Genomic DNA, 21106 nt, shown 5'->3' with positions numbered 1-21106 from the left:
CTGGATAGTTCTATCTTAGTGAAAGATACGGACTGGGCGAGGTATGAGAGAAGCCTTTTAATTATTTTTGTCTCCGTGGAAATTCAAGAGATGTTCAGTGTGAGTTTCTCCTTTATTGACACTGAAGTTACGTGAAAATTATCAGCGGAAGAGCTGTTAAAAGGCAGTTGGAGGCTGTGTACATATTCCATTCCAGTGGTCGGATCTCGGTATCTTTATGGAAGTGGTTGGGTTGCTTCAGGACTTTCAAGCCCTTGCCGTACTTGGATGAGTGCGGTTCGTAGAAACAAATGCGAACCAAACGTAAAAATTAAGAGTCACACTCGTGGAAACGAAAGTCGGGCCAAACTTTTTCAGAGTTGGTTATTGCTCTATTTGGGATGTACATTAACCAGAAAACAATAGAAGTACAGAGAAAGAAAGCATGTGTTGATTAGCATGTAAATAAAGCAGAAGTAATGTTAAGTGTCCAATTGCCGGAGAAACCATCACTAGGTGAAACACCACCTCTGCTCCAAGTACAATATTGGGGCCCCTTTTCACAAAACATGGGAAAGCACGAAGAGGCGCTACATGTACCACAACTCTTTCGAAACTACCATTCCATGTAGGATTACTAATTTTTAGAATTATAGGCATTTTCCTATTAGAAATTCATTCAAAGTGAGTATTTCTTAAAATAATTACATTTTTTGACAGTAACTACGTTTATACGTCGTGTTATTAAATTTCTCCTGAAAAAGTCACCTGAAGAAGCCCACGAAGACTTTGATTTCTATTAAAGTGTTGTATCTGTGTAAAAATTTATATTTTGAAGTATTATATGAAATATTGTACTACAGAAATGCATATTAATAAGGAACAAGAATTTAGTTTAATGCCTACAAGGGCAGCGTCACGTGAATCAAACAAACCTGTAGCTATGTTGCCTGTATCCTCCTGTCGACTTGCACAGCAGCGTCTCACGCTTCACACTGCCCCGTTTCGGCTGCGTGGTTTCCAGTCGCTGTGGAACGGATTTTGTCGAATTAAATGGTACAGCAAGGGATTAATTAACTACTCTGGAGTGCTGAGAAGCTTAATACTTGCTCGTTAAAAATGGTTCAAATGGCTCTGAGCACTATGCGACTTAACTTCTGACGTCATCAGTCGCCTAGAACTTAGAACTACTTAAACCTAACTAACCTAAGGACATCACACACATCCATGCCCGAGGCAGGATTCGAACCTGCGACCGTAGCGGTCTCTCGATTCCAGACTGTAGCACCTAGAACCGCACGGCCACTCTGGCCGGCACTTGATGGTTAAAGCGAGACTGGTGACCCTTATTTCAATTTGCTTTTACATACGTAGCTGTGCATAGAATTAATCCGGGTTCGCTAGTAAATCCGCGGAGTGGTACGTCGCATGATTTATCTCATGCGCAGCATCACCAAGATTATATTGATTCTGACTATGACCTGAGATAGTTTTCGCGTAGCACTTCGGAAGCTCCGAGGCGCAGAGGAATGGAATGTTAGCAAACTTTCGGAACACGGTCACCAATGAGACACATTGAAAGCGGACATAAGGTACCTTGCTATGAAATCCATAACACTGTAAATAAAACACAATCAGACCACTAAAGTTATGGGATAGCGCACATATACTGACGTCGCGTCCTAAAGGTATAAAGGGGCAGTGCATTGGCGGAGCTGTCATTTGTACTCGGGTGAGTCCTGTGAAAAGGTTTTCAAAGTGATTATGGCCGCACGACGGCAATTAACAGACTTCGAACACCGAGTGATAGTTGGAGAGCTAGACGCATGGGACATTCCATTTCGGAAATTATTAAGGATTTTAGTATTCCGCCATCCACAGTGGCAAGAGCGTGCCGAGAATACCAAATTTTAGGCATTATCTCTGACCACGGACAACACAGTGGTCGATAGCCCTTCACTTAACGAGCGACGCCAGCGGCGTTTGCGTAGCGCGATAAGTGCTAACAGAAGAGCAACACTGCATGAAATAACTGCAGAAATCAGTGTGGGACGTAGGACGAACGCGCTAGTTAGGACAGCGCGGCGAAATTTGGCGTTGAAGGGCTATAATAATAACAACTGCGTGTAACGAAGGCCTCCCGTCGGGTAAACTGCTCGCTGGTGCAAGTCTTTCGATTTTACGCCACTGCAGCGACTTGCGCGTTGTGGGGATGAAATGGTGATGGTGATGGTGGTGATGAGGACAACACAACACCCACTCCCTGAGTGGAAAATATCTCCGACCCAGCCGGCAATCGAACCCGGGCCCTTAGGACTGACAGTCTGTCGCGCTGACCATTCAGCTACCGGGGGCGGACGTTAAAGGGCTATGACAACAGACGGCGGTCGCGAATGCCTTTGCTGACAGCACGACATTGCCTGCAGCGCCTCTCCTGGGCTCCTGACCATATCGGTTGGGCTCTTCCGATTGGGAAGCCGTGGCCTGGTCGGCTTAGTTCAGATTTCTGTTGGGGAGGTAGGTTTCGAGTGGGGAGCAGAGTCCGCGAAGCCATGGATCCAAGTTGTCAACAAGGCACTGCGCCAGCATTTAATGGCTCCATAATGTTGTGGGCTGTGTTTACATCGAATGGACTGAATCCTTGAATGTTCGGCTACTTGGAAACCATTTGCGGCCATTCACGGACGTCTCGTTGCCAAACGATGACGGAATTTTTATGGATGAGAGCGCGCCCTCCACCGGGTCACCGGTTTGAAGGACATTCTGAAAAATTCGAGCAAATAGTTTGGCCACCCAGGTCGCCCGACATGAATACCATCGAGTATTTATGCGATGTAAGCAAGAGGTCAGTCCATGCACGAAATACTGCAACGGTAAAACATTCACAATTGTGGACGGCTATAGAGGCAGCATGGTTCAACATCTCTGCAAGGGACTTACGACGACTTGTTGAGTCCATGCAACGTAGAGTTGCGTCACTACGCCAAGCAAAAGGAGGTGCGACACGATGTTAGAAGGTATCCCAGGGTCACTGTACTGTCGAAGCGAGTAACATTTAGTCCTCCTGGAGACAGCTGACGATGGCTCGCAAATAAAATTTTCTTATCGGCTGCTCCAAAGACGAGTGGTGAATATATTCCCGTATCCCGTGCACCTGCGGTGCGTCCACGGTGACCGGTTCCATCAGGGACAAGTCAACGTGTCGCCAACGAAACTGGTACTATTCGTTTGCCACCTGCCGCCTCACCGCAGTCCGCGTAGCGAACCTGCTGAATCTTCTTCTGGAACTGAAATGGACCTGATTATGCAGGGAGATTAAGTACTCTGAAAATCATTTACCGTAGCTCGTGGAGATAGCTGCGGCAGACTTGCGTCCTGTTGCTGTTCCTAAACCACAGCAGACTATTACAAGAGGCAGTAAATTTGGCACTCGAACAGGAATGAAAAGGTCCGGTATGACATTCTCGGATTTTACAACATAAGTCTCGCGGAGGAAGGCTCTTAATAACGTTGGCGTGCAGAAGAACTAGAAACAGGCATGTGGCAGTATACTGAGTCGTAACTGGATTACGGGAAAGAGGATGGAATAATAGAATCCAATATTGCGACATGGTCTTCCATGAAATAATAGAAAATTGTACATTCATTTTTCAGCTTTTTTTCTATATAACTTTTTATCTTCACCTGCTGAATTCCCTGGAACAGACTGCGGTTTAACGGTCAACGCCACTCGGCGAAAGCTCTGCTGCGGCGTCGGTTCCGAGTAGCGTACCAGCATTTCACTCCACTTCTGAGTTTCACTGACCGTTTCTTTATTTGAGGCAAAACTTGACGATGCGAATCAAAACATTCCTTTCACTGACTACTTTCAAGATATATATGTCTACCACACAGCCTTGAAGCGTAAATGTTCATTGTCTGCCAAACTGGACAGGTTTGACGTTTGCGTGAAATGACTGGTCACAACTGCGGCCTTTTTGATTGCTGTTGGAGAAGTCTCATAAAACCAGAACACATGAAATATTAGTTCACTTTGTTCATTAATGAATAAAAAATGCACTTCAATTTTACGCACTTCATTTGCCACATGAAGTAATGGTTGATTTACGTGGACAAGTAAAGCATAATGGGATGCATTAATTAACAAACTGTTATCTTCAGGTACAGTGGCCAAGTTTATCAGAATATTTAACAACTCGTTGGCTCTACACAGTGATGTTGACCCCTTCAGATGAGGCCATAAACTGCCGAGCGCTTGCGTCCTCGACGCTATATTGACCTCAGAGTGAGAGCGTTGCAATGCTGGAGGGTAGGAGGAGGGGTCTTCTGGAGTGCCTCTCATGGTTTGATATGGATTGCAAGGAGCGCCCCCCCCCCCCCCCCCCCCCCTCGTCTAATGTATGTCTTACCGATTTTTGCCGACCCTGATGTGGCACCACGATCTCTGGACGATGCCATAGGCCGGAGCATATCCATTTAGGACGTAAATAAATTGGTAATAAAATCGAGAAATCGAAATATCAACTCTTTATGAACTCCGTGCACGAATTTCATAATCTCAGTAATATGACAATGCAAATGACAGAAAGGTCACGAATTTCGAACTATTTCTCAATTCAAAACCACCCCAATATGTGTGTATGGGGTACATACTGCTGAGGTCATCGGTCCCTAGACTTACACACTACTTAAACTAACTTCCGCTCGCTCTCTCTCTCTCTCTCTCTCTCTCTCTCTCTCTCTCTCTCTCTCTCTCTCTCTCTCTCACACACACACACACACACACACACACACACACACACACACACACACACACACACACACACACAAGCGCGCGAGCACTCTAGAGAGAACTCGAACCTCCGGCGGGAGGGGCCGCGCAATCCGTGACATGGCGCCTCAAACCGCGCGGATTCAAGTTATGGGACAATATGGGTGCAAAAGCAGAGAAAACAGCGTCTACTTACCATTATTCTATTACATTCACGGTAATTCAACATCTTACTGTAACCGTAAGCAGTTGCTTTGTGGTGGCTTATGATCTGGGGAATATGTATTTCTCACAAATCAAATAAATGTCAGAAAATGAAACAAGATCATGTCAGAGACTGCAAGAAAGTGGACCTGGTGTTAAATCTGTAAGGTAACACTCTTAAAAAAATAAAACAAAACTGTTAAGACGCTGTGTGGAATTCACTAGTTAATGTCTCATGAAGGTGTCTTCTCTCTGTCAATGATTAAGGGAGCAAACATCTTATCACTGGTTTGAATTAAAACCACTTCATTTGACTAAATATAATTCCACACACGATTAGGTAGTCTTCCGCAACGTGTAAAACGGTAACTTTTACTTGGCTTGAGCCACATCTGGAATCAGTTTAACGACCTTTGAACGAAAACTTACAGTAAGAGAACGCTATAATAGATTCGTACACGCTCGTTTATAATAAACGATGGAAAATAAGTATTTCACCGAGAGATGCTATTTCCAGCCGTAGCCCGTTTCAGGAAATGTCACAGGGATAACGTATGCATGAAGCGGACATTAATTTAAAACGTATTTTTTATCACTGTGAATTGTGAAGCAATGTATGTGCGAACAGATGTTTCACACAGCATTGCTCACTGCTTTGCAATGCTGTGGGATGTTGTTACCAGTCGTGCTTTGCTCAAATGGCGACTGCAAGTAGGGACCTCTGTCACACTCGGCTGGTTTCTGGGGGCCGGAAGCCTTCTGTTAAACCAAGAAAGGAAGCGCGGCCTAGTTCCGGAGGCGCATTGTCTCGGCCGCTGTGCGGGCACGGAGAGACAACTTTTTCTCGACAAAAACTTGGAACCTTCTTATACAGCTTTTCACGCTCAGTGGGTTTATTGTTGTAATGTGAAGATCAGAAAGCGGAAAGATGAACGAATCTCTTAAATACTTTTCGCATCCTCATCCTTACTTGCCTCTTCTCGTTATTACCTAATACATAATTAATTCAAGAGTACCACCCACACGTCGGTCCATTTTCGTCATAATAGCTCATGCTGTTAATGCCAAAACAGTCTCTCTATCTCTAATTTATACATGGCTAATGATATTGAAATTTGTCGTATTTGGACTACATTACTCCCACAAATGCCCAGATAGCTATTTCTCAAAGCCACGGTCGTTTCCTGTGGTACACTCGAGAAGTATCACAGTCGATAAAGTAAAAGTAAAACTGGAAAAGTCGAGTAAAAGGCCTATACCTTCTCATGAACTACAGGCATGATTTGGTCGAATATTTTTTGTCAAATGGCGTGTTTTTGAACTGTTAGTTTCTGAGAAAACGAAATTCTGCGTTTCTGCACACCTGAATCAAAGTGAAACGGTATTGTTTTTGTTTCTATGAAGCAGGAATGGGTTCAACGTGTTGATACCCTGTCTTTAATGTACCGTTTCCTTTTATTTGGAAATCAGCTTTGTGATACGCCACGGTCTTCTAAAAGTACTGTTAATGTTGCATTATTTTTCAAACCATGGAGGCCGAGGGTCTTCAGACTCTTTGAGTCATCCTCATGTAACTGTTACACTTGGAATGGGGTTACCTCTCAGGTTTGGCGGTAATGGCGTGGTAGCTACAGGTTGTTCTACTGTAAGTGCCTACATGTCAGTATATGCATAAGTTACTTATAAATCAGCTAACTTAGGAACCTGTAACGTCCTCCTCTGGAATACCCTAAACTTGTGACACACCATCAAAATGCTAAAAAAAAAAATATGCTCAGCTTATAACACCCCCTTCTTCGGGTGGTAGACTAAAGAATTATCGTGTTGCTAATGATCTGATATTAATTTGGGATAAGGTCCCGAATCTGAAGTGAAAGTATTATCCGGAAGAAGTCAGGTGCCGTCACAACTAGATCCTTATAGCGCGAACTAAATCGCACAATAACGATCGGCAGAAATAAAAAATGTGCGAAATAATACGGAAACTAGCTAGTGAAACTTTGGTCCGAAATTATGAATTAATTTTGACTCTGTTTGGAGGTTATTGTAAATGGACGGTCGCCGGCTCTCTTAATGTGAGCGAAATCAATTAAAACTCTTGACTTTGAAATTAAATCACGTTACTATGTAGCATGTTGGCAGGCGAGGACAGTCGCAAAGGCACTGACTAGCGCTCATTATCAAAACATAATGGTCACCCAGAAAATTTTCTCATGGACTAAAAGCAAACTTGCAACTACTTCATGAAATTAATTACTAGTTCTTTACACTAACAGTTACGAGGCAGCTGAACTGTGTTTCTCACTGTAATGCTAATTGCTATTAAACTGTTTTGCACAAGGTAAAGTTCCCGAAAAAAATAATTTTAGTATTTAAATTGACTGTTCTACAATAATCACTGGTTTATAAATGATTACGGAGTTCGCTGCTGTGACTTATTGTTACGTAAATTACTTCCCATGCAAAACTGTCTGAAAGTGTTGTTGAATATCCTTTGTCATATTACTTGTCAACAATCAGCACTTAATTAGCAAGTCTAAAAAGAATTTTTTGCTCACTTTCATTTAAACTGTTAATCAGTTCGATAAATTTCACTCTTCTTATGATTTGCATTCAGTTCATTAATGACACACTCGGTTGATTAAGGATACGGAGAGGATGCTGTTAGGTAGTTGTTACTGACAATTACGCACCTTAAGATAAATAAGTTGCTCAAAAATGGTTCAAATGCCTCTGAACACTATGGGACTTATTAAATCTGAGGTCATCAGTCCCTTAGAATTAGAACTATTTAAACCTAAGTAACCTAAGGACATCACACACGTCCGTGCCCGAGGAAAGATTCGAACCTGCGATCGCAGCAGCAGCGCGGTTCGAGACTGAAGCGCCTAGAAACGCTCGGCCACAGCGGCCGGCGATAAGTTGCTAAATTATTTCTTGTTGAACGATTCGCAGCTAACACTGGCAAGCCTTTTACAGTTCTAAATGATAAACTGGTCGGGTCTTACGTCATAGCGGTGCGGCGTCCGTTATACCACGACAATGTATGGCTACAGGCTCCCCTCTTCATCACAGTTAACTTTAGGCTCCCAGCGCTCTTCGTAAACACTGGTTAACCTTGATGCTTTACTCTGTGCCCAATTACTTCTCCCTACCGTACGTGACATCTTGCAGTGAAACAGGTCTTGCGCACTCTCGCAGCAGAATTCCTGCTTTGCTTCCGACTCGCTCTCTCGCTACTGCCTGCCTCTATCTACCACCACCTGATAGACATTGTCGCGCTCCTACGCTCAGCGACAGCACGACAATGAGAGTAACTTCTTTGGTTAACATAATAACCTCTGGCTGGGCCAGTGCGTCTACTACTGTTCTTCACATTTTCTTTCATTGGTTATTTTGCACACAAGAAATAATTAAAACATACATACATCACAATAATATACACAATATATTTATACACTTCATTTAAATGTAAATCGCCAATGAAGAACGAAAAAAAATGTGGACATTGTGTCCTTGTGTTAAAAGCTGACTCTTAATTGGTGATTAAGATGGTGTTTTGGGTATCGCTTTTTATTTCTACCACGCCTGAGCACGTGCGCCTTACGTAATAAATACGAAATCTCGTTTACGGAGGGTACGGAAACGATACATTAGTGGTGACGCGTGTTGGCTATCGACCTGAACTGACCAGCCCTTCTGCTGGCGCAGTAGTTACCTTTATCGCAGTACAAAGCAGCACCATCTGGCAGCCAGTACGGTGTCCATTGCGACTCTCTATAAGGGCTCGTTGTGGCCGTTCCGAGAAGAGGAGCCAGCCTCGCCGGTCAGATGGAAGTCGTGGCCGTCCACAATGGAGGCGCGCCGAGTGCTAACTCGCTTTGTGGGCTAATTCCCGCACAAAAGGCGGCGCGCTTCGTGGAAGGCGGGTGTCGCGCGGCCGCTGCCGGCTCGCTCCCGGCGGGACGCCGCTGCACGACCGCCAAGATGGTTCCGCTCGCTGGTCGCCGGTCGCTGCTCGCCGACGCATTGTGTTTGCTCGGCGCCGAGTTTGTTTTTCTGGACAGAGGCCACCGCAGGGCGCTGGACCGCGCACAGTCTTTTTCCGCGGCTACGTGAGCGATCTGATGCAGGTAACGAGGGGTAGCGGACGGGAGCAGGCGCCGGCGTAGGTTGCGTCCGGAGGCCAGGGCTCCGACGCGTCTGTGTCGACAGCAGCCAGCTCAACAGACATCCATACCTTGCAGTCTGCCGAAAATTGCAAATAAAAGTTACTTAAAAGGTGCTGAAACTTCCTGGCAGATTAAAACTGTGTGCCGGACCGAGACTCGAACTCGGGGCAGCTCAGTTGGTAGAGCACTTGACCGCGAAAGGCAAAGGTCCCGAGTTCGAGTCTCGGTCGGGCACACAGTTTTAATCTGCCATGAAGTTTCATATCAGCGCACACTCCGCTGCAGAGTGAAAATCTCATTCTTTAAAAGGTGCTGTTGGCAAGGATAAAAACCAGCCGCTCCGTGATTACTAGGAGGGAAGCTCAATAAGTAATGCAGCACATCTTTCTCTCGGGCAGTTTCGGTTGCAAAAATGTGTAATTTGTTGTGCGACATCGTGGAATATTTCTCGCTTCAGGCCCATAAAGTTCCTGTTGGTGCCAGCGCCATACGTAGCCATCCAAATGGCGTCTGTGATGGAGGTGCGTTCCAAGCAGAGAGCTATCATTGTGTTTCTTTTTTGCGGAAAACCAAATCGTAAGACATTCATAGGCGCTTTCAGAATGTCTGCGGAGACCGGGCAGTAAACAAATGCACGGTGAGTCGTTGGGCGAGGTGTCTGTCGTCGTTGCAACAAAGTCGCGCAAACCTGTCCGAACTTGTGCGTGCCGGTCGGCCGCACACGGCGGTGACTCCTGCAGTGTTGGAACGTGCGAACGAACTCGCACGAGGTGATCGACGGACCACAGTCTGACACCTCGCATCTCACGCACTTAAACCGCGTGAGTCTGAGGCAGACACCTACATGCACATGCGGGGAAGAAGGTTCCCCAAAACACACTCTTTTTCTGCGGGCAATACGCGAAAAATAGACATACACTGCTCTTAGGCTACACAGATACATAGATATACACACAGCAATAAGAGACGAAGAACAATGGGCACAATTAAACGCACTGACAAAGAGTATTTCAAAAACAACACATGAAGAGTAAATGCGGACACGACATTACAGACATGCCCATGTTCAGCGTAATAACAATCTCCAGAGGGTCGACGGCGATACCCACAGTGACAGCGAAAATAGTGAAAATAGTGACAATGAGGACGAAGAGGAGTAGGAAGCTGAGATGTGAAAGTAAATAAGCATAAGGTGCTGGCGATCTACCCAAGAAATCACCAAATGCTGTACTTGGATAGGCATCTAAAGTAGTTAATACATAGGATTAGTAATAAATAGGATAAGCAACATTATTTCTTTACTAATAACCATTTGTGTGTGTGTGTGTGTGTGTGTGTGTGTGTGTGTGTGTGTGTGTGTGTGTGTGTCCTGGTTATCGGCTCGAAGAAACCATTCCCAGGTATTCACCATTAGTCACATTCGGTGATGGTACTAACAAATCTCTCCTCTATCATATCTTCTTCTTAAAAACAACAATTTTATTTATATTTCAACCTTAAATTATTTAATTGTTATTTTGAAAAGTATCATTCTTGGTAAATGTTGTAGATAAAAAAAAGAAAACTGTAAAAAGATGAAAAACGAACATTGTAAGAGGTACGACCTTTCTTAAACATCAGGTAACAGGTCTATAATCTGGCAATAAATAAATAAATAAATAAATAAATCTCAACTCCACGTCTTTGTTCGTAGTACTGACCTACTTGTCCACCAATTGGGCTACTCAAAGGTTCATGCTCTCCCTAACACAAAACCATTAAGAGCAACGAAGGACTCTCTGAGTAGAATTTCATGCGCGTTACGAGACTGTTTGTGATTTTTTATCTAACGTCGTCTCAGGCGATGAAACGTGGGTTCATCACTTCGAACTTGGAGCAATACGTCAAGCCAAGGAGTGACGTCGCATCACCTCTTCGTCGTAGAAAAGGTAGAAGCCGCACACTCAGCCAGTAAAGTCGGAGAGACGGTCTTCCGGGACTCTGGAGGGGTTATTGTGTTAGATACCCTACCGCATGGTGCGACGAACAACACTGAACTTTGTTGTCACTCTCAGGATATTGGAAAATAATTTCAGCGTGTTCGTTGCCACAAAAATGCAAATGAACTTCTCCTTTTCCACGACACCCAAGAGGAGTTCACAAAACTTCACTGGACTGTTCTTCCTCGTCCACCCTACTCCCCGGATCTCTCATCTCCCGACTAGCATCCATTTGGCCCAATGAAGGGTGCATTCCGCGGGACGCAGTACGTGCGCGATTGGGAGCTGATTGGTGGAGCAAGACGTTGGTTCCGACGTCGACCAGTGGAGTGACAGCTTGGAGCTTATCGGTCGTACCAGCAAGGTGGCGTGAGGCCGTCGACTTGAACGCAGATTATATTGAAAAACAAGGTTTTGCAGCAAAATGAGTGGGGAATAATGTAGTGTACTGGAATCCTGAGTAAACCAACCAACCAACCAACCAACCAACCAACCAACCTGCTTGCAGAAACAAGTGTTGCCTTATTTCTTGAGCGCCCGTCGTGTACTTCCATGCTGCCACTAATTTGCCGGCCATTACGTGCTTGCTGGCGGTAAGAAATATTCTAGTCTTCGAAGGCGATTTTTTCGATTTATAGTTATTAAGAATTGCATCGTACTACTTCAGGAAATCTATGTCCGGGCGCTGACTTGAGAATTCTAAAAGTATGGAGAAAATCTAAAAGGTGCGATTCGTGAGTGCTATTTAAATTGTTGGGTTAGACGTGAGGCATCCCTCAAGAGTCTCTCGGCAGCAACAGACTTAGTCGGCGGTGGGGCTCGGTCTGGTCTGGATGGGAGCACACCTGCCGGCGCTATCGGCCATCAGCATCAGGTCCAGCTCGAGCGGGCGCACCGGGGCAATCAGAGGCAGGCGCGGGGAACAAGTTCTCCTTGGCCGGGGCTGCGCGCGGGCCGGTCTTCTTACCGCCGGAATGCCTGCTCCAGTGGCCGCCCCGGGCCTTTTTGTGCCCTAATTGGAGCTCCGGGAGCACCATCGCCGGCTCTACAGATATGCGTCCTTGGGCTCCACCCTGCCGCGCGCCTCCACGCGTGTAGTTTCGCTCTTTAATTGCGGCCACCTACTCTATCGGTACGGCATGGGCGCATTCAAATGCCCTACTCGCAGTCGGTCTGGAAACATTGGATCACACTCACGTCCATGTCTACGGGGTTTCTCGGCAGTATAGTACCTATACACATTTTCAGTCCTTAGAGTACTCGGTGAACCATCAATTAGGGCTGTTCACAAACAACAACTCATGTACACATGCTATTCCAAAACGTTATCGTGGAAGTAGGGGCCAGGAGGTGCTGGTGAAATAACACACACTGCTAAAGGTACCTTTCTATTTTAAAAGACTTTCTTAGTAATACATTTTAAGGCTGGCATTTTTAAAAAAACCAATTTCAAAAAAATTTCCAATAGCTGACAAATTTTCTTTATAATAAGGAGATTGCAAGGTATGACGTTAACAACTTCCCAATAATAAGATTTTAAACTTATATCAATTCCTTAAAAAGCACACCTTTAAGTAATTAGTTTGTACTAAAGTTAAAATAGTTATCTCTTGCCAACTAAATAACTTAAATTACACCTGTCGGTTGTTACAAGATAAATGTGAATAAGGCAGCACACAAACCTTCACATTAAATTTTACTTTGCTCAGTGAGGGAGTGGCTCATCTAAAGGGGCCCAGATCACAATGGTCGGAATAGTTATTGGTGGTCTACAGGGCCACAGCAGATCAGCCCCAAAACTTGCATTACAAGCCACCATCTCCCCGAGTTACCCAAAACCAGAAGATGTAGCAAGTGCGGTGCCTGTACAGACTCTGAACCACAGAGACACATCCACCGACCCTAAATGACCCAATCAAGCTGCGAATGAAACGACCCGACCAAGAAGCAATTACCACATTCCCGCGAACAAGCAAACAAAAACTCCTGTGGCGGGAAGACCCCAACAAAACCACTGGTGAAGAAACTCATACCCTTCACTAGAATTTGGAAAACCTGTTAGTTACATAAAAACAGTACACAACTTGTCACACTCCACCACAGCGCCGGGAACACGTTGCACTTCCTTATGCTCGTCAGAGCCAACCGCTGCCAGAGGTTTCAACGGCCGATAAGAAGACATACGGTCCCACGCACTGATCTCCTCCACCACGGCTTCTAAGCTTTATAAGCCACGTACATGCGGGTAAGGCAGACGTAGCCCCCTGACAGCCAAGAGTTCGACCAAAGCACTTGGCGAGCAGTTGACGACCCCCAACAGCAGGGCCCCGCTCGCGCCACCATCTCTCTCGGTCACAGCCCAGAACGTACTCCTCGATCGTCACGCGACCGTACACATGCTCCGCCTCCCGCCAGAGGGCGGTAGCGATCCAAACAGCGCGCCAAACCGAAAGCGCCACCGCAAACACTAGACGCGAAGCGAAAGCACTCCGCCTGGCGCGCTTTTCGAAGAGCCGGCCACAACTACGGCTCACTCAGTACTACCTCTTGTATTTATCGTCGGACTGAGCACGTTTTAAAAAGCATGTAGCCAACGTCAGACTGGGGTCGTTACGTAACTTCCGTATAACGCTCTTTATTTACAGGGCATGAACAGTAACATTGAAACACTGCGAGAAATGTATGCTTAAACATAAGTGCAGGTGCTACCCAACCCAGCGGGCTGCAGTGTTGTATTTGAGCGTGAACCATATCTGTGCAATGTCATCACTACGCTTCAAGTATCAGTCGTGGTCAGAACAGCTTTCTTTGTAGATGTGAGTGGATTATATCGAAGATCAGAACATTCAAACGTTGGCAAAATGTTGGTGCTCGTCTAGTGAAAGCTTCCGTAACCAATGTAGCCGAAGTGTCTGGTATTTCAAGAGGCACCTTATCGAAGGTATATATTGCGTACAGGGGACGCGGAAAAACATCATGCGGCAAGCCATAATGCGGAGGAAATTCTGTGTTGAATGCATTTGATAGATGATCGTTGAAGAAGCTTGTGACAGGAATAAGGGGACGACAGCTGCAAGTGTCACTGCAACACTCAACGTCGAACTCGCGAATCCCGTCAGCACAAAAACAAAAGGGAGGGAGCTCCGTGAGGGCAGCGTGAGCTGGAATTCCAAACCCACTCATAAGTGATGCAAGTGCCCGTAAAGGAGAACGTGGTGCCAAAGCAGTAAAAGCTGGACTGTGGAGCAATTAAAGAAAATCATTTGGTCGCATGAGTCTTGTTTCACTCAGTTTTAATTCTGACCGACATTACGTCCCAAGAGTGAACAATGGCCTGGGTTCGGTGATGATTTTGGCAGCCACATTGTGGTATTCCATGGGCCCCGTAGTTGCTCTATAAGGTAACATTGCTGCCATGGATCATGTGACCGTTTTAGCTCATCGGACCAATCCCGTGGTATAGTGTTCCTGAATGGTGATGCTCTGTCCCAAGACGACAGGGCTACTCCTCACACGGCTCGCATAGTCCAGGACTGGTTTTGTGAGCACGAAGATGAAATGTTGCATCTCTCCTCGCCACTGTAGTCACAACATCTCAATATCATTGAGCCTTTGTGATATGCTTCGGAGATAAGGGTGCACAATCGCTGTCCACCTCTATAATCGTTATCAGAACTTGCCACTATTTTGCAGGTAGAATGGTATGTCAGACATAGTGCTGCGGTGGTGTAATGGCCAGCATTCCTGCCTAGTAAGCAAGGACATCAGAGTTAAAGTCCGTGCTGCGGCACAAATTTCAATTCATTTTTTCAGCTTCCATCATTATCGTAGGTTTGAGATTCACTTCAAAACCATGTAAGACATTTATTTATCCATTCCGAGGCGACTAAAATCTGTTTTGACAGCTACGGTTTTCTTGCACCGTATTTTGCACGGTAATGGGTTATTTTTTTGGTCTTTCCATATTTATTGTCCACCCTCATACATTTTATTGTGAGTAAAGCCGTCGTTAAACCAAAGGTTGGTTTCAACACCACAGCACTTTATTAGCCAATGGTCCCATAGGAGGTAGTTTACATGTATCTTCTGCGGCCATACTAACTACGAAATGATTGTTTTGGCTTTAAATTTTCATGGCCGGTTGCTGCCTGACGCCAACAAGAATACTACCAAGGATTGTAAACGCCGCCGTTGGCTCAGTAGAGGCATTTCCGCCGGCGCCTCTTTTGTGCACTACGTACTAAACACACAGTCCACCTCCAGCCCAAACTCCAAATATGTCGGAAAAAGCCTTCCGATGTAGTTTCGTTAACGGAATTTATTTCTCCAGCCTCACTGTTCCATGGCAGGTGTTTCATTTCCCTGTAGCCCTTCCAGAACACACTTATAGGACCCTGGACGAGCACTCCCTGTCCGCCTCCCAGGTGGAGGCGTCCTCGAGAGCCAACGGCTCAACAACTTAGTTACACCAAAACGGGAATATATGAACTGGTAACTTCTCAAGAACGGCCACCATTTCTAAACCACAGCTACACCCAGGTAGTGTCCCTTACAGCACCAACCGACTAGTACCAGTAGCTCGGACCGATAATAACATCCACAGCTTCCTCAGATAACGACATTGAATACCTTATAAAAAGTGCTGGTTGAAATGGAGGTCATTAACAAGAGTTAGCTGTGGTGCAAAAATGACAGTGGAAATCGAAAGAAATATGCAAGTGGCACTATGAACCAAAACGAGAAAAGTCTTGTTGACATGAGCTGTAAAATCCATGCCTCAAGACCTATGAGCACCTGGATTGTAGAGCCCCTGTTTACTAAACATTTTTCTCACTCTTTGGTCCATACTACCACATCTGAAAGTTTGTTGGTGGAGTTCAGGTTCATCCTGTATACAGATTCAAATGGCTCTAAGCACTATGGGACTAGACATGTGAGGTCATCAGTCCCCTAGAACTTAGAACTACTTAAACCTAACTAACCTAAGGACATCACACACATCCATGCCCGAGGCAGAATTCGAACCTGCGACCATATCGGTCGCGCGGTTCCAGACAGAAGCGCCTAGAACCGCTGAGCTACACCGGCCGGCTCACCCTGTATACAAACGAGCAATAAGACCAGCTGTATGTCATATATTGACGTACAATGACGTGTACGCTGTTAAGCTTAAGGATTTTGGAAGACAGAAAAAGGCAAAAGTCGAAAATCAGAGACACAATGCGGGGGGAGGGGGGGGGGGGCAAAAATGGTAACATTTTTTTGTTACCGGAGGGAAACAGTAACGCTACAGTCTTGCGAATTTCAGACGCTCTGCGCAGCTGTCCCCGGGGAGAAGTTTCACTTCAAAGAATTAACTGATAACTTCATCCACCGCCTAGACACTGTTACAACGCGCCACAGTAGATGGTTACAAAAGGCACATCTTAGCAGAGGCAGCAAGCTTGATACTTGCCTATCAGAACGGCACCATCAGTAGATTTGCGCAGGTTAGGGTACAACAACAGCGGTCCCCAGTCACGAAAGACCTCTGCGAGAGGCCAAGTGAGGTGAAGCACTGTTGTTGATAGCCATAAGAGGAAGGGCAGTGACGTTTGGCTTTCAGCTGAATGCTGTAGCCACCAGACTTAGAGTTCATTTGTGTGAAGTCCAGAAACATCCCCATCTACCGAGTAGGAGAAGGGGAGGAATCTGAATACGGTTGGCCAGAAGCGCCCTGGAAGTGCGAAGCGACTCGTCAGATTGACCGGAGCCTGTAAAATGAGGACGAATTGGTGGACCGACTGTAGGAAGGAGGAAATAGTGCGCCGCCACAATCATTTTTGCAGTCAGTTCTCAGGCAGAACGTTGGGGTTCCAACGACGTGTGTCTCTTTGCCATCCTCGGTAAACTCCTATAAATCTGTTTTTCTCACTTGGAGACCATGCTACGCTGGTTTGTAGGAATTAAAACGTTTTTAATATTGATGAGATGACTAACCGATTAACACTGGAATACTGACCTTTCGCTACGTCTGTATGAACAATATATTAAAGCTCACTGTTCTTAACCAAAACTCAGATTACTGTCTCTTCACTGACTGCTGTTCATTCGTAATAAATCTCAATTAAACGGATGCCTTCTTCGAACCAATATGTGGCCAAATAACAATTGCTAATAAAACATAATACAATAGTGTTCATGTATTTAGGTTGGTAAAACGGATCATATGCTACGTGAAATTGTAAATGTTTGACCTGTTTTGAACCTGTTCAAACTCTGCTAAACATCTGTGCTTCATTATTTGTAACTAAATTGGAACCGTAATGTGAAATAGCAATAACAATGTTCCTATTGGTATGTATATAGTGTACGACAAGCGTGGTCTTTCATTAAATACAGGGTGGTCCACTGATAGTGGCTGGGCTAAATATCTCGCTAAATAAGCATCAAACGAAAAAACTACAAAGAACGAAACTCTTCTAGCTTGAAGGGGGAAACCAGATGGCGCTGTGGTTGGCCCGCTAGATGGCGCTACCATACGTCAAACGGATATCAACTGCGTTTTTCTAAATAGGAACTCCCACTTTTTTTTTTTACATATTCATGTAGTACGCACGCACGCACTTCTATTCTTCGATATGCTCACACATTTCTGACGACATCTCCGTAGTTCTCGTTCTTCCGGTGAGCCTGTTTCTTCGATCCTGACGATCTTATACGTCGAATCTCTTTTAATAGATCTTATATCTTCTGTTCTTCTCCTGGTCTTCAGTATTGTTCAGCTCCTGCAGGATTTGAATACTTAATGTTCGTAAGAGCTTATATCGTTAATTACTCGTACAACAATGCTCCGTGATGAGTCTGCGCAAGTTTCTTCATTACTTTCATGGTGATCGCCAGAGAAATGTTTCACTTTCTTTCTTGAAATTGCCCTCTTTCTAGTGCCAATGCTCTGATCACTGTCCGTTTCTTGATTCAAGAATTAAATTTCCATTGTGTAATTACCGAACCCAAAAATTCCCGCGAACGCGACAAAGACAAAATTCCCTTCCTCTTAGAGTTCTCCCTTTCAACACATTCTCTACTTTTTTCTTTAATTGCAGAGATTTTCCTTTACCCTACCAGGCCATAGCACTTTTCACTTGCGGTTAATATTACATGAAATACGATATACATACATTTCCATATGGCGTAGTCTAGGATTTGTATGCTAAAAAATTAAAACACATTACATTTGAATTTGCATCAAAATGTTAAATCTCAAACGAAATATATTGCAGTAACTCACAATGGAGAGAATCTCCGTCACAGACTGACTGTTAAAAGACAGGATAAGCAACAACCACACCCAGGGTTCGTTTAAAATAGCAAACGTAGTCTTAAAGATTCAATAGGATCGCCTACGCCGGTATGGGTATGTCTTGCGCTGTGAAGCTGACTTTATAAGGACCTTAAGTAAATGGGACTGCATGCTGAAATGACCCAAATATGTTGGGAACAGAGTAACAAAGCGAGGAGGGCAGAATCCGAGTGATTTGACAAATAAAGCGGAGGAGGAGGAGGTGGTCCTGTGGGGTGTGTTATGCCGTTGCCTCCCTACGACCTTCAAACTGACATACCCAGTCTGTCAGAGGAGGACCTACAGTTTAGCACAGACTCCGAACCACGAAGTAACTCGGCACTGATTGCATTAATAAACATTGCCAGAGACGATAAAAGGGAATAGTGACAGACAAAAATAGTCGTAACTGACTGCGTATCGAACTTCAGACCTTTGCATCCACAGTCTGACGCCTTGCCAGAGAGGCCAATAGCGAAACTTTAGTAATATGTGTGTGTGTCCTGTTATCACGCATTTGTTAGTAACAGCAGTGGTGGATAACTGTTGCTGTTGGAAATCGAAATGCGTCAGGAAGACGAAAATACTATAAGCGTCTAATCATGGTTGTCATGCACTGTGCGCTGAAAAATCAGCCAGTATAATAATGAATTGATACCATGGTGATAATTTCTGTGGCTGTGTTACCGTATTTACGAGACAAATGATACATGATTACTGTAATGTGGAAGACATCACTTCGGACGTGATTATGGCTGTACCTCGTCACATACAAAGCTTCCTTCCTGTAACGGACGGGAGGAATCACAATTGGCTTCCGTAACGTGCGAATGTACATAGTGATGGTAACAGTTTGCTTACATTGAGTTGTTATATGTTAGACTTCTTTGATAGCGCGATAAGTACTCACGCAGGTTTCACGGACATTTAACTTTCTGTAGTTGCACTAGGTCTGTTGTACACCGCTCGAGATGTACTTGCGAGCAGCTGCAGACAGCGCTCTGTCCGGCCACGCCCACTACTCGATCGTGACCAGTGGCGTTTAACGAGAACTGTTCGAAACAACTGACAAGTCGAGCTGACTAGCCTGACAGCAGAATTTAGTGTGGGAGAGACATTACGCATATCAAAAAGGGCAGTGAGACATTCATTAGCATTCTAGAACGAGCAGAATGCACGTACTAAGAACGACAAGGCCTCGTCTGGTCTCGCTACGGCGCCCCCATTATCATTCTGGCGTACGTAGCAGGGCACCTCCTGTCTACGAAGGTCGCAGTCCATAAAACATATCCTCTCAGGTTGCTTCGCCACCTGTGTTGCTACCGATGCGTCTATACTGGGAACCCTGAGCATGGTACAGCAACAGCTGTAAAATAGCTCTTTAAGTGGGAAGTAGGCAATGACTGTCGCGTCACAAAAATACTGTAAAGATAAGACTTTATTTCCCCCTCCCTCCCTCCCCAACACACACACACACACACACACACACACACACACACACACAACACACTCTCTCTCTCTCTCTCTCTCTCTCTCTCTCTCTCTCTCTCTGTACCGTAGCACAAGCTTGCAGTCTCATATTGTCTAAAGACGTGGCCAGTTTCTTTTAAAAAGGAACCATCCCAACATTCGTCTCCATCGATGTAGGGAAACAGCGGAAAATTTAAATTGGAGTAAAAAGTGTTCAAATGTGTGTGAATTCCTAAGGACCAAACTGCTTAGGTCATCGGTCCCTACACTTACACACTACTTAAAATAACTTATGCTAAGAACAAAACACCTCAAACTGCGCGGTCACTCCGCGTGGCAAATTAGAATCCCCTGTCGGGATTCAAACCGCACTGATATCAAATGGCGACACGAAAGTTACATCGAAAATGTAAAAAGCTGAAATCTCCGTAGTAATTTACTCACTTTTCAATTTCAGCCAAAAAACCGACCCTGCAGTAAAAAACTAAAACATTCCACATTCCCGATAAAATTCAGCCACAAAAATAAATTTTTAACGAGAAGAAAATTATGAAGTTCGACAAGAAAGATTTAAAGATGTAGTTGGATCACATCTGCACATAGAAAATATACTTCGAACAACGAAACACCAATGCCAGAAAGAAAAGAGAACCAAAGGCAGAGGAGGTTAACGGAATGTACTTGGGAAGTTATTACTGAACAGCTTCTTTTCTTTATTCCGGTTCATACTATCCAGTACGCTTGCGTGATCTTTGTCGCCATACGAACACAGAATTCGAGGTTTCGCACATACATAATTACTTCTAAGAGGTTTACGTGCTATCAGAAACGCACAACTGCAATGTCATAGGTCGAGCAAATAAGAAGTGTCCTGCAATCTGCGGATTACGAACTAAGGGATGTATGAAAAAATATCGTAAAATGTTTGGTTTGTTCATGATTTACTTGTACATTTTCTCCTCTAAGGAGAAAGATACCAACTGCTTCAGTTTTCATTCGCATTGAGTACCTGATTACCTTGCTCACGTACCGCGACACGGCACAACAACCCCCCCCCCCCCCCCTCCTCGCCTTCCCAACACACAAACACACACAAACAGCGAGCAGTTTTACTGAGGAGTAATCAACAAACAAAATACGAAGTCACAGTGATCTGATGTAATCTGCATAAGTTTCCTTTGCAACAAAAATGTTTGTGGTCAAAATCTTT

At 44.8% G+C, this 21106-nt stretch overlaps 1 protein-coding gene across 1 annotated transcript in view; it reads left to right on the top strand.

Annotated features, from left to right (window-relative positions):
- The window catches only part of LOC126270700 (fringe glycosyltransferase), a 570474-nt gene that overhangs the window by 519224 nt on the left and 30144 nt on the right, over positions 1 to 21106 (top strand). The window lies entirely within an intron of this gene.

The sequence above is a fragment of the Schistocerca gregaria genome, chromosome 1 (genome assembly GCF_023897955.1).
Source record: "Schistocerca gregaria isolate iqSchGreg1 chromosome 1, iqSchGreg1.2, whole genome shotgun sequence".
NCBI lineage: Eukaryota > Metazoa > Arthropoda > Insecta > Orthoptera > Acrididae > Schistocerca > Schistocerca gregaria.
This window is presented reverse-complemented; position numbering and strand designations above follow the sequence as displayed.